At 54.6% G+C, this 12,559-nt stretch overlaps 1 protein-coding gene across 3 annotated transcripts in view; it reads right to left on the bottom strand.

The window, feature by feature from the left end:
• Positions 1–10,596, bottom strand: part of LARGE1 (LARGE xylosyl- and glucuronyltransferase 1) — a 460,854-nt gene extending 450,258 nt beyond the window's left edge. Inside the window, exon 1 of one of the 3 annotated variants that reach the window (XM_058673507.1) lies at positions 10,576–10,596. The gene's annotated coding sequence lies outside the window, so the exon portion shown is untranslated. Of the gene's footprint in view, positions 1–8,233; positions 8,755–10,575 lie in introns of those variants that run through there. The other 2 variants (XM_058673505.1, XM_004589562.3) reach the window with 2 other exon arrangements.
• Between the last annotated feature and the right edge of the window lie 1,963 nt (positions 10,597–12,559).

Genomic DNA, 12,559 nt, shown 5'->3' with positions numbered 1-12,559 from the left:
ACTGCCTTTTGAAACAATGAATATGTCCAGTATCTTCTTCCTTGTCAGATCGTAAAGCACTCAGATCTAAGACAGCAGGCAAAGAGAAATGCAACATTCCAGGCCCCACAGCCGGTTTGCAGCAAGCATGGGAAGCCAGGAGGCAAGTCTGGCTGCTTACCTGTCAACAGCCTCACAAGGGAGAGCAATGCAAAAAACCTCATGGAAATGGAATTCGAGACTAAACTTATCTGGTCCCCCACACACACGCACTTCAAAATCCATGCTTAGTTCTATTTTTCAGAATACACACTTTTCCATTAACTTGTTGAAGAATGCCTCCATCAGTTGAGTTGAATGTAATCTGGACAGGCAGACGCTGTCACTGCAGCTAAGAACTTGTGATTCCTTCTGTAGTCTTGCATATTTGCAAGTGTCTCTACATTTTGCCTACCCATGCTCAGGCCTCTTTCTATTTCACAACAGAAAGCTAGGGGGAAAAGAATCCCGGTAGGAGTTTGACTTTGCCAGCAGCTAGCTCGGGCCAGCCCCTTTCCTCCCCGAGCCTCCCAGGTTCCAGGTTCCCAAACAAGGTACTTCTGTGAAGGAGGCAGCACCAGAAGCTCAGAGACCTCAAGGTTTAAAATCTCCTGCGGCAAGTTAGCACAGGAAGGATGACGCAAGAGGAGACAACTGCCACCTCAATCCCCTGATTTGACTTAAGCCCCTAGGGTGGATGATATGAAGCCAAACATTCATGCAGACACAAATCTGACACTACTCCCACCGTGGTTTTGGCTTTGCTTTTTAAGAATTATTTACAGATGGGCCCAGCGCGATAGCCTAGCAGCTAAACTCCTCGCCTTGAAAGTGCAGGATCCAATATGGGTGCCAATTCTAATCCCGGCAGCCCTGCTTCCCATCCAGCTCCTTGCTTGTGCCCTGGGAAAGGAGTTGAGGAAGGCCCAAATCCTTGGGACCCTGCACCCATGTGGGAGACCTGGAAGAAGCTCCTGGCTCCTGGCTTTGGATTGGCTCAGCACCGGAAGTTGCTCTCACTTGGGGAGTGAACCATCGGACAGAAGATCTTCCTCTCTGTCTCTTCCTCTCTGTATATCTGCCTTTCCAATAAAAATAAATCTTTTTATAAAAAGTAACTGTTAAAAAGAATAAGAATTATTTAGACAGATTTATAGAGAAAAGGAGAGAGACAGACACAAAAATCTTCCAGACGCTGGGTCACTCCCTGATGGCTGCATCGGCCTGAGATCAGCCGCTCTGAAGTCAGGAGCCAGGAGCTTCTCCTGGGTCCCAGATGCAGGCGCAGGCCAAAGCTTTAGGCCGTCCTTGACTGCTTTCCTAGACCACATGCAGGGAGCTGGAAGGGAAGTGGAGCAGCTGGGACACCAACCAGCACCCATATGGGATCCCGGTGCATGTAAGAGGTGGATTTAGCCACTGGGCCATCGCACCAGCCCCCCACTGTGCTTTTCAACAACCAAGCACATCCTGTCTCGTTACAATTGTGATTTTTCAGCCTCTCCGATGTCTTCAAAGTTTTTACCCTGTTGCTCTGTTCTTTCTACATACATTTGCCTCATCCCACCCTCACTCCCACACTTACTTCAGAAGTTTATGGAAAATGCCAATTTAAAGATTAGTTTAGGGGTGGCCTTAGAATGCAGCAGCTCCCAATCCCAGCTTCCTGCGGAAGTGCAACCTGGGGAGGCAGCAATGACGGCACAAGTACACCTGGGCCCTGCCAGGCTCAGGGGACACACCTCACAGCCGGCTTAGCCTCAGGGTGGAGAGGTTCTCCTTTCAAATAAGAAACTCATTGGAGTACAGAATGTTTCCAGAAAGGGACTTTGGCACCCCTGGAAGTGGCTGAAAAGCAGCCACTTGGGATCATAATGCCTACATAATACCCAGTTCAATTCCTGGCTCTGCCTCCAACCAAGCTTCCTGCTGAGACTTAGATACATTTCCTGGCCCAGCCCTAAATGTCACAATGTCTGGGGGAATGAAACAGTGGATAGATTCCTCTAGCTGTGTGTGTGTGTGTGTGTGTGTGTGTCTACCTTTCAAATTACATCTTTAAAATCTGTAAAAAATCTCTTTTGTACTTAACACATTTAAGTTGTATTTACTTGAAAGGCATAATGAGTGAAACAGCGAGAGATTTTCATTCTACTGGTTCCTTCTCTAGAAAGTCAAAACAACCAGGGTTGGGCCAGGCTGAAGCCAGCAGCCACGGACTCCATCCAGGAGTGTGGCAGGGGTCAAGTAACTGGGTCATCCTTTGCTCATTTCCCAGGTGCATTAGCAGAGCACCAGGTTGAAAGTCAAGCAGCCAGGGCACAAATCCATATGGGAAGCTGAAATTGCCAAGGACGGCTTCAACATAAAAACACTGATGTATCCAGCTTTTGTGAGGAGCTTTTTCATCATACACATTTTCCTAAACTTTTTGAAGACCTCTTACATACATAAATTCCAAAAATTTGTTACATCAAAATAAAGTTACATATATACATACACACACACACACATATATATATTTGATAGAGTGATAGTAAGAGAGGAAAAAAGAGACCTATTAGCTGTTCACTCCAAGAGTGGGTGTACAGTGGATGGTCCAAAGCCTTGGGACTCTGCATCTCAACAGGAGGTTCTTGGCTTTGGGATCAGTTCCACTCCAACTGTTGCAGCCATTTGGAGATAAACCAGAAGACGAAAGATCATTCTCTCCATCTCTCCTTCTCTCTATAAATCTGCGTTTCCAATAAAAACATATGTTCAAAAAAAATGCCATGGGGCTGCACCAGGTTAAATGCAGAACTAGAGCCGCCATCCAAGACTCCCATGTAGAAGGCTCCAGTAACTTGAGCCTTTATCTGCTGCTGCTTCATAGGTAACTTGGCAAGAAGGGGACTTGAAGCCCAACAATCTTGAACCTGCACTCTGATATGGGTTACAGATTCCTAAATGGTGGGTTAACCCATTGTGCACAACACCTGCCCAAATAGACTAATATTTTTATTTCATCTCCCTCTTACTTGGTGAAATGCCTCTCAGTAGGCGTACAAATATGCACACACCCCCGTTTTCATTATTACCAAGCCCTTCCTTTTCAACAGCAAAGAAAATTTTGGCCAGAAATGAAATGATTACTATGGAAGCACCTTGTTCAAGTGTTAAACATGAGCATAACTTTACCCAGAAGCAAATCTGCCAAAATAGAATTTGTTCTTACAGAGAAGGGGTATTTTCTCCCTACTATATCATTTGTCAAGTAACATTGTCATTTTTCACACTGCTGCATAATCACATAATGAAAGCCCCAGATGTAATTCATGTACACAAGAGGGCAGACTTAGGGTTGATAAGGGACCCTTTCTTTATTTGCATTGCTAATAGGCTTTTAAAGAACAGGCAAAGTGCTGTACGTAGAAGGATAATGGACAAAACAGAAAACGTCCTTTTCTGTTTTTAATAACAATGTGGGATAATCAACTCTTCCTGGGTCTGATCCAGCAGCCATTCCTGCCACCTTGTGAATCAGCCAAGCAGGAGGACACAATGCTCCCCAGGAAATCCCTTCTGACCCCAGGCTGTCCTCTTCCAGCACAGCTCGACTTTCGACCTTCCAGCCACACCAAGCATCCCCGATCTCGCCAACACACCACACACCCTTGGGTGTCTGTGCTGTCCTGTCTGCCTGGGACTCCCTTGTATTATCCCCAGGGGCCCAAATCCAAGCTCAACAACCTGTAGGATAGTAGAAACAGCCACTGGGAGCAGCCAAGTGCTTACCTCAGCCCCAGCTAGGAACTCGCCTGCAGAGTCTCCGTGTTGTTACCACAGATCCTCAACTGCTATGCATGACACTAAAAGGAGACAAATCTTCTAAAATGCATTGGATTGAGCTTTTAGTGAACTAGTCACTGCCCATTTCTCTCCAAACATCAGCGGGACAGAGAAAAGCTAAGACCTCCTCCATATGATAACCCATAGCAGAATGGCCACATCTTATCAACACCAGCAGATTTCTTACAGTGGCCACACTCCTCGCGGTGAGTGAATGGCAGGGGCCCGGGAGTCTTACAGCCTCCACCCATTCTAGTCCCTCTTCTCTGAGACTCTGTGGCCACAAAGACACCTTCACCTTGGTCATGAACCCTAAGGAGGACCTGCATCCTGTCTCAGCATTTCCCTCTGCCTCTGCCACCTGGCATCCCTCAAATTCACAGGGATTCACCCCTGTCTTCCGGCCACAGCATGCACGCTCTTCAGGAGCAGCAGTCACAAGTTGGCGCTCAATGCCAAACATGACGGTGTTTCCCTGTTCCAGTCTTACCCTTTGACTTCGCCATGCCTCTGAGAATCAATCTATCAAACCTTAACAGGAGAAATAAAGCTTTATGTCGACCATTTTTTCCCATAGACCTCAATAACAGCTCCCCTTACACTACCAAAAATTTTTACTCTACATATGAGCTAAGGGTTCCAAATGCAGTCTACCAGACCCAAATATTCAAGGCAATGTAAAAACAAAGTCAGGTTGGCAGGTTTGGAACACAGCTCCAGAGGGAGCTGGGGGCTGACCAGGACCCCCACCCCCAGTGATGGGTCATGGGGACTCCCATCCAGGCTCCCACCACCTGGTTTGTAGGTCTGTACTGAGGAGCCTCGGGTCTCCCTGATGATGGGATCTCAGGAGATCAATTTCTTACTAGATGCAGGTCCTCAATTTTCTGCCTTGCCTTTCTCTCCTGGGCCAAGATCCATTCAAAGTAACTGTACAAGACTTCTGGCCACAGGCCTGAGCTTGGGGAGATCTCTGCTTCCACCACGCTGGTTATTCTTGAGACACCGGCCCCTTTTGGGGGTGAGATGTATTGGTGAAGGTCCTTGTAGGCTTGGTCTTAGCCACTGATGGGCTGTGTTCCCTTCTGAGCTAGATATTGCCTCTGCCGTTCGAGGTCGGCATCCCCAGTCAAGCGGATTCTGCAGAAGCAACCTGGGAACCACTGGAGGATTTGCAGCTGCTTTCAGAAAGGCACCTGCCAAATAAGTTCAGCAACCAAAATGTTGGCTCCATGGGCAGGAACTGCATATCACAGGGATACAGTCTAGAACATCGCTCACATCTGAAGACAACACCTGCTGGCCAGAACAGATGTTCTTAGTGTCTTAACGGTATTCTGCTCTATTTGGACCCTGTACCCTCAACTGTCTTGTCTTCTGTTTCCCGATCAGGGGTCTTCAGACTCAAACATGCAAACTTGTATGACAACCAACTTCTGCCACAGCAGCTTGAGTGACCCAGACCATCTCTCTGCGGATCCCATACCTACAGGGACCCCTTTACCCAAACGATGCCCTATTTCAGCAGGAAGTAGCCAGAAGACATCATCACCCTTTATCCCTACTGAAGTAAATGTGGATTTCAATAGCGGGTCTGAGACCATCCAACCTGCTGAGGTCTTGGCCACACCTCAGCTGTGCGGCACAAGCATTGTCCACCCATTTCCTAACTGGTTGAGAGACCACCAACGGGGAACATCTTACCTATAGGTTCCCGCCCAACAAGGAGAGGTCAGGGAAGGCTTAAAAGCAGAGGACTCTTTCTCAAACCTTTGGTGTCTCTCCCTCTCTGCTTTTGAGAGGCACCCCACCTCCTGCTTTCTCTCTGGAGGCACTTTCCCCTCCCTCTTCCTTCTGCGCTTACCTGCTCCCTTCGCAAATAAACTTTTTTGTCTGCAACTGGGTCTCGGGATTTTATTTGTGTATGAAGCTGAGGAAAGAACCCACCAGGCTTTTCCAGTAACAGAATCCAGTTCAGACCTAAGACTTGCTGACATATGCCTTCTGTGTGGGGAGGGAGGATGCTCCAGTGTTTGAAATGGGGGGGGGGGGGTCTCTTCTACCTCTCAGTCTTGCTATTGTCCGATGGCCAGCGTGGCTCTGACCCAGAGCGATGGAGCTTTGCTGAGTAGGATCATCCTCAAATTCCATAGGAAGAACTCCACATACTAATGGTCTCATGCTTTGCCACACAGAGTATCTGAGATGAAACTGCAACCACTGGTATGTGAACATCTGGGTAAGGTGTATGCTTTCCCAAGAATGATAGCAAGAAGTGTTAAGTGTGATGGAGTTGATCTAGACAGGTTATGATGAGGTGTGAGTTTACTGTGGCAGCACAGAGTGCTATCAAAAACCAAAAAGGGAAACTTTGATTGCAAATTACCAGAAAACCTAAAGTTGACATGGTCTAACATCCAAAGGGCCCAGCTTGGAAAAGAGCCCGTTTATTCAAAATGTAGACTCCTGATAGTCTGAGATTTTACCCAGATCCTATCAGAGTTTCACGTGACACTCGCCTAGGAGCTGGAGCAGGCCTATGACTTGCAGCACTCAGAATCCACAGGCTCATCAAGCATACACAGGGGAACATCAGGCGCTTCCCGAGTGCCACAAACCACGGTGCCTGTGCTTTCTGCATTGCTGGTGAAACAGAAAACTAGTCCCCCCTAGTGTCCTGCCTCTGTAGGTGACTGAACTACGGAGCCAGCTTAGGAATCCAGAAGCAAAGCAAAACCTTGCCTGGACCCGGAAGCGCTCCCGGAGCCCTAGAACAGCACGAAAAGCTCTCCTTTCATTCCTGAGGCCCTAGAGTCAGAGCGTAAAAGCCAGCGGAGCCTGCATGAGCTCGCATCCAAAAATGGATCCACACTCCATTACACTCCCAGCCCGCAGGCCAGCAGCAGCTGCCCATGCAGACCTCCCAACACCTCCCAGGCCTCCTGGGGCAAGGGGCAGGGGTGCAGCGGGGTGGGGGCAGCTCTGCATCGTGTCCTCACCTCTCCTGAACACCCACTAAGATCTCAACCTTGATGCCTTTTTCCTGTCTCGAGTCTGTTTCCTTCCTGGCACAGCAAGCATACACGGTGTGCTCTCCTCAAGCAACTTGCACCAGACTAACGGCACACGCGACAGAAGGCGAGAGACCTTAAAGCACTTCGGACTTTTACAATGTTTTTTTTTCCTCCAGTGAAGACCCAGCACGCAAGTGATTCGTTCATGTCTCCCGTTTGTGAGCCATCACTTGCTTCCTTGCTAAGGTAGAAGCTTCTTTGACCTCACGTCTATCAGAGCTGACCGCTGGAAGAGGACAGGGAGAAGCGAACCTGAGGTGAGCACCTAAACGGAGTGAGCAAGCACCGAGGGGTGTCCACCTGGGACGCAGAGGGAAGCCCCTTCCCGGCTCCCCTGGGAAGGAAAGAGAAGCCTCAGGTCTCTCGAGGCACTTACATAAGACCCCGTAAAACTTCCTGTGACATTCACGGAAAATGCAAGCTGCTATTTGGCTCCCTCAGGAAATCATCTTAATGGACTGAGTGACAAAAATCACCAATTCAAAATACAGCAGAAACCTGCTCAAGCGACGCACATCAGCCAGGGAGGAGAAGACTCCAACCCCATTACACAGGGTCACCCAGGGGATGGCTTCAGTGTCTGGGAGGCAATCTGCTCCTCTGAGGTGACCCACTTACAATGTGATCGTTCCAGGGGAAGTGCCCAGGACAGTCTCCTAGATTTCAATTAGGCAAGGACGGGCTCCTAGAACTGGGGTGACTGGGGAGATGCGCTTACAAGCAGCTAACAAAGCAATACACAGAACTCGGGGTTGCACAAAATGGGAGTTGTGGCTCTCACCCTCTGAAGCAGCGACACTGGCAAGAACCGAGGCGCGACACCAGCCACCCCGTCACAGGGAGCTGGGGAGAGGGAATCGCAAAACATGGCCGCTCACCCCCAAACCGGCCAGTGTGCACGCAACAAGGAGCAAGAAAAGTTCTGCCGAGCACACCCCAGGAAAAGCAGGTGAGACCCGCTGGAGGCGGTGGGCCTCTCCAATCACAACACACTCCCCCAAAGCCCAGGTGTGCACCGCGAGCGGGGCGGAGGCTGGGAGAGCGCCAAGGTGCAGGCACCTCAGGGTGTTCAGGGAAAACTCCTCCTGGCTCGCTCCAGGTCAGCAGCGTGTACGCTGAGGGGCAGGCGAGGACCTGGGAGACACAGGAGACTGGAGAACTCCCACCGCCAAGCCCTCCTGGGCTCCTGGTCCCGCGTCCGCCCACCCTCGCCCTGGCATCCCGAGCACACCAGTGCCAGCCAACAGGTTCGGATAACTTGTCCGGCGCTGTTCCCACTTTGCCCCGGCAGCCACTCGTTAGCATCTTACCTTGGCCGTGACCGCCACCAAGCAGAGGGAGACCGCGCAAAGGCTGGGTGGCGCGGCGGCAGCTGCGCCCAGGAGGTGGCTGGGGCTCCAGATCTGGGTCCTGCCGGGTGCTGCCACAGTCAGAGCACCGGTGCCACGCGCAGACTTCGAGGCGAACACCGGTTTCCAAATGCCGCAAGGAGGGCCCGGGTGGCCCCGGATGACCACTGTCCCTTCTTCCTCTGCTCGAAGCTTGGCTGTGTGCAGCTGCTCACAGACCGAGTTGGGGGCGCTCCGCATGGGCAGGGGGCCCGGGACCGCCTCCAGGTGGGTCCGGCGAGCTGGCGCTCGGGGGACAGACCCCAGCGGCCCTCGGGATCAGCTCCACCTCCCGCGCTCCTCGTCGCTTCTCCTCTTCAGGGCAGGGCCTGCCCGCCACCGGCCGGGAGAGGCGAGCGTGGCCGCGCCCCCAGCTTCAGGCGCCCGGGCTCTGGGGCCGCGGCGGGGCAGGGACAACCCGGGCCGGCCAAGACGCCGAGCGCGGCGGCTGCGGCCGGGTGAGAGGAAGCTGCGGCGGCCGCGGCGCCCCCTCTCCCCGGGCCTGCGCCGGCCGGCCGGCCGCCCGAGGCTCCCGCGGGCTGGAGGTGCTGGAGAGGGCCTCGCCCCGGCCTGGAGCGCCCCGGGGACCCGGGGGAGGCGCCCGGGGAAGGTCACCGGAGCCGAGGCGCGGCGAGCCGAGCGCAGCACGGTGGGTGCGGGGAGCCGAGGCGGGCGGCCCCGGCTGCCGCGGCGAGCACTCGCCGGCCTCGGCAGCCGCCGCCTCGGAGACGCGCCGAACCGGCTTCCCGGAGCGCCAGGCGCTCGCTCCGAGCTGGCCGGCCGCTGCAGCCTCCGCCGCCGGCCGCCGAGCGCCGCTGGCCGGAGCCGGCGCGCGATGCCCGCCTCCCGCGCCCCGCCGGGCGGGGGCCGCGGCGCTGGGCCGGCGTCGGTGGGGAGGGACGGGCGGGCGGTGCTGGGCTCCGGGCTGGCCCCGCCGCGTGCCCAGCGCGCGGGGCTCGCTCAGCAGCTGCAGTGACTGTGTGTCTGTGTCATGTCTGTGCGGCCGTGGGTGGGGAGGTGGTGGTGGTGGGGAGGGGTGTGGGGGAGACGGGAAAGAGAGAACCGCGAGCCGGGCCCGGGCTGCCAGCGGGGGCGGGGCCGGGGCCCGCCTCGAGAACCGCCCACCCTGCCCCGTGACCGCGCGCCTGGCCAGTGGCGAGCGCCGCAGCCGCGCGGCCGCAGGCTCGGCCCCGCCCGCAGCCCCGGTCCCGCCCGCCGCCCGGCTCGCTAGCTCGCTTCGCAGGGGCGGCTGCAACACCCGGAGCCGGGATCCCGGGCCCGGGTCGGGAGGACAGGGTGCCGGCCCGGCGCTGGCCGTCCCCCTCCCGCCCCGCGGCCGCTCCCGGGAGCCTCGGGCTGGGCGAGCGGCGCGGAGAGCGTTGGGGGAGGGGAAGGGCCTGCAGCTGCCGCCGTGGGGAGGCCTGCGGGCTCGCCGGGCCTGCCTGCCCGGCTCCTCCGTGCCCGAGCGGCCGTCGTGGGGAGCAGGAAGTTTCCCCGCCTCCGCCTCCTGCTGCGGCCGCCGCTCTTCTCGGAGGTGGGCACGGTTCGAGGCAGCCCGAGGTTGCCAGGGCTCGGTCAGCATCCTTCGAGATGCCAGGATCCTGCCCCCAGGCTGCCTGTCTTTATTAACGGAGAAACTGGATGTCTGCGCGCGCCCTCCTCCGCCCCGCACCGCGCAGCGTGCCCTGACCGCCAGGATCGCGCTGCTCTTGCCTTGCCTTCTGGCTTTGGGGACCCCTGCGCGCAGCACCCTACGGAACGGACTTCCAGCTCCGAGTCCCGAGGCGCGGGCGGAGTGGAGATGCGAGCCGGGGCGCGGGAACCTAAAGGAAGAGGCAGCCTTCTTGGAGAGAAGCCCCCGGTGGGGCGACGGCGGGCACCGGCCCCTGGGGCTCGGAGACGGGCTCCGGCGCTCAATCCAGCTCCCGGGTTTTCCTCAGTTAGGTCCTAGGGCTTCTGGGGTCCCCTACCCACCGCACCCCCAAGACTCCCACCTGTCCCCAGTCAGACGATCCGCCAGGATCTCCGAGCTCCGGGACTCGCCCACCCGAGTTCTCCAACAGGAGGGGCGCGGAGAGGAGACAAGGCCGCCGAGCTGAAGCTGCGCTCCCAGAAGTCGGGCTGGCCGCGGGTAGAGGCTAGTGGGACGCAGGCTGTGGTGGCCTCTCCCCAACCCCCGCCTCGCGGCCAGCACCGGACCGGGTCAGGACGACCCTCTACCAGCGCACCCACCGAGCCAGCCCTGGCTCCCCAGCGCTGTTTACCTAGTCCCGTGCCGAGCGAGGCGAGGCGAGCGCGGAGAAGGCGGCTGCGAGCCGTGCGCCCGAGAGCGGCGCGCGGGACGGCTCGGCTGCGGCGTTAGGGTCCCGCCGTCTGGGCGCTGCGGGCGCCAAGCTCCGCGCACACGCCGCAGGCAGAGCAGATCCTATCTGTTCTCGGTGCCATCGCATCGCCTTATAGGACAAGTATCACCTGATATCCCAGAGGTCGCGCCGCTGTCAAAGTTGAAAGCCAAGAGCCTCAGCTCCAAGGCTGGCCAGTGCGTCTTATGCCGCGCGGCAAAGCTCCCGAAGGCGCTGAAAACAACGGCATCTTTTTTCTTTTTCTTTTCTTTTTTCTTTCTTTTTTGCAATATTTTGCAGCCCGAACCTCCTTCCTTCCTACTCCCTTCCTCCTCCCCCGCCCCGGAACCGGGAAAAGTTAAAGTAGGAATGCTGTGCCTTCTCTTTGCGTATATGCGTGTCTTCATTCACGGTGTCAAATGCATTATTGCATTGCATTTGCATTTTAATCAGGGTAACGTGACAGGAAGGGAAGAGAAACCTAAAATTGACAGGCACAGAAGAAATCCTTGAGTCCCATCAGAAATTGCAAGGAAAGCCTGTGGGAAAGGAACAGCATCACGAGCCCAGTGTAGCTCCCCACCCTGATTGGATTCTAGAAAGAAAGCTGGGACCCTGGAGGTAGAGGCAAGGAATGCGGACGCGGGTGAGTCACCGTTGTTGGAGGGGGTCGCACAGTGTATCGGCACTAGTGAGTAAGCACTTGGGGGTTGGGAGGACACTTGGCTGTCAACCCAGGGTTGCGTTGCTATAGCAGCTCCAGCAACGTAGTAAGACTGAACCCTTGTCTAGCTAAAGGCGCACACAACCTCCACTCCACGCTCCGGTTAAGGAATTCCTTGGGGAAGTTGTGAAACTCCTGAATGCCCCAGTTCAATCCCCTTGCGGAAAAACCTAAGGATGGAAGCACTTCCCTAGGAGTTATAGCCCTTTGACACCAACCAAGATGTAAACGCCTTGAAAGGATTTCAGCGACGACATAATATAGTATGAGGAATGCAGAGTGAAATATGTAAGGTAATATATCTGTTATCTCTAAAGCAGCGCCACCGCTTTCGCTAAGAACGGAGAAATGAAAAAATATTGAGCCCTCTACACCAACTATTATCTATTTATCTCCACACAGTTATTGCACCTGTCACCGGAGAGATTCAGAAAGGGCTTTCTTGTTTATTAGGGTCAAGGAGACGTAATCCTAGGAAACTCGAGATCTTAAAGCAGCCACTAGGGGGCCCTAAAGGCATCTCAGAGAGAGGGAGACAGAACAGGCTCTCACCAAGTCACCCCAGGATTTCTGGGGGTTCTTTCTAACACATGGGACCAAAGACAAGTCACCAACATGGCTTGGAGGCTAACTAGGCTTTATGTTTTAAAGGAGTTCAGTTTTAACGCACCAGTCAAGAATTCCATTTCCAGACTCTGTCACCTGCCCCTGCCCCAAATACTACAAAAAGAGACATTGCATTCATTGGGACAATGGAATGGATAGATTTCGCATCCTAAAACCAACACAGTTACTTCTGCCTTCCCCAGCGAAACCAGACCCTGGAAAGCAGCAGCTCAAGTAGTTGGGTCCCTGCCACCAACCCGGTAGACCAAGCTCCCTGCCTGGTTCAGCTGCAGCCGTTACAGGCAACTGGGGACTGGAACTACCACTCTCACTCTAAGCTAAAAAATAATAATATTAATAAAAGACACCAAAATAAAATGAATATTTAACAAACGGGCACATCATCGACCTGCCAACTTCAGTGATGTTAAGCCAGCCATGGGAGCACTAGCATTAGAGCAGAGTCCTGCTGGGTCAAGTATTCCATCTTCAGTATTGGGTCTAGTAAAACGGTGCTGGTGTTGGTGTGGGAAAGAGGTGGTCCCAGGAGGCCGGGCAGCGGCAGCTGGACTAGTG

This window comes from Ochotona princeps, chromosome 15 (assembly GCF_030435755.1).
Source record: "Ochotona princeps isolate mOchPri1 chromosome 15, mOchPri1.hap1, whole genome shotgun sequence".
Taxonomy (NCBI): Eukaryota; Metazoa; Chordata; class Mammalia; order Lagomorpha; family Ochotonidae; genus Ochotona; species Ochotona princeps.
This window is presented reverse-complemented; position numbering and strand designations above follow the sequence as displayed.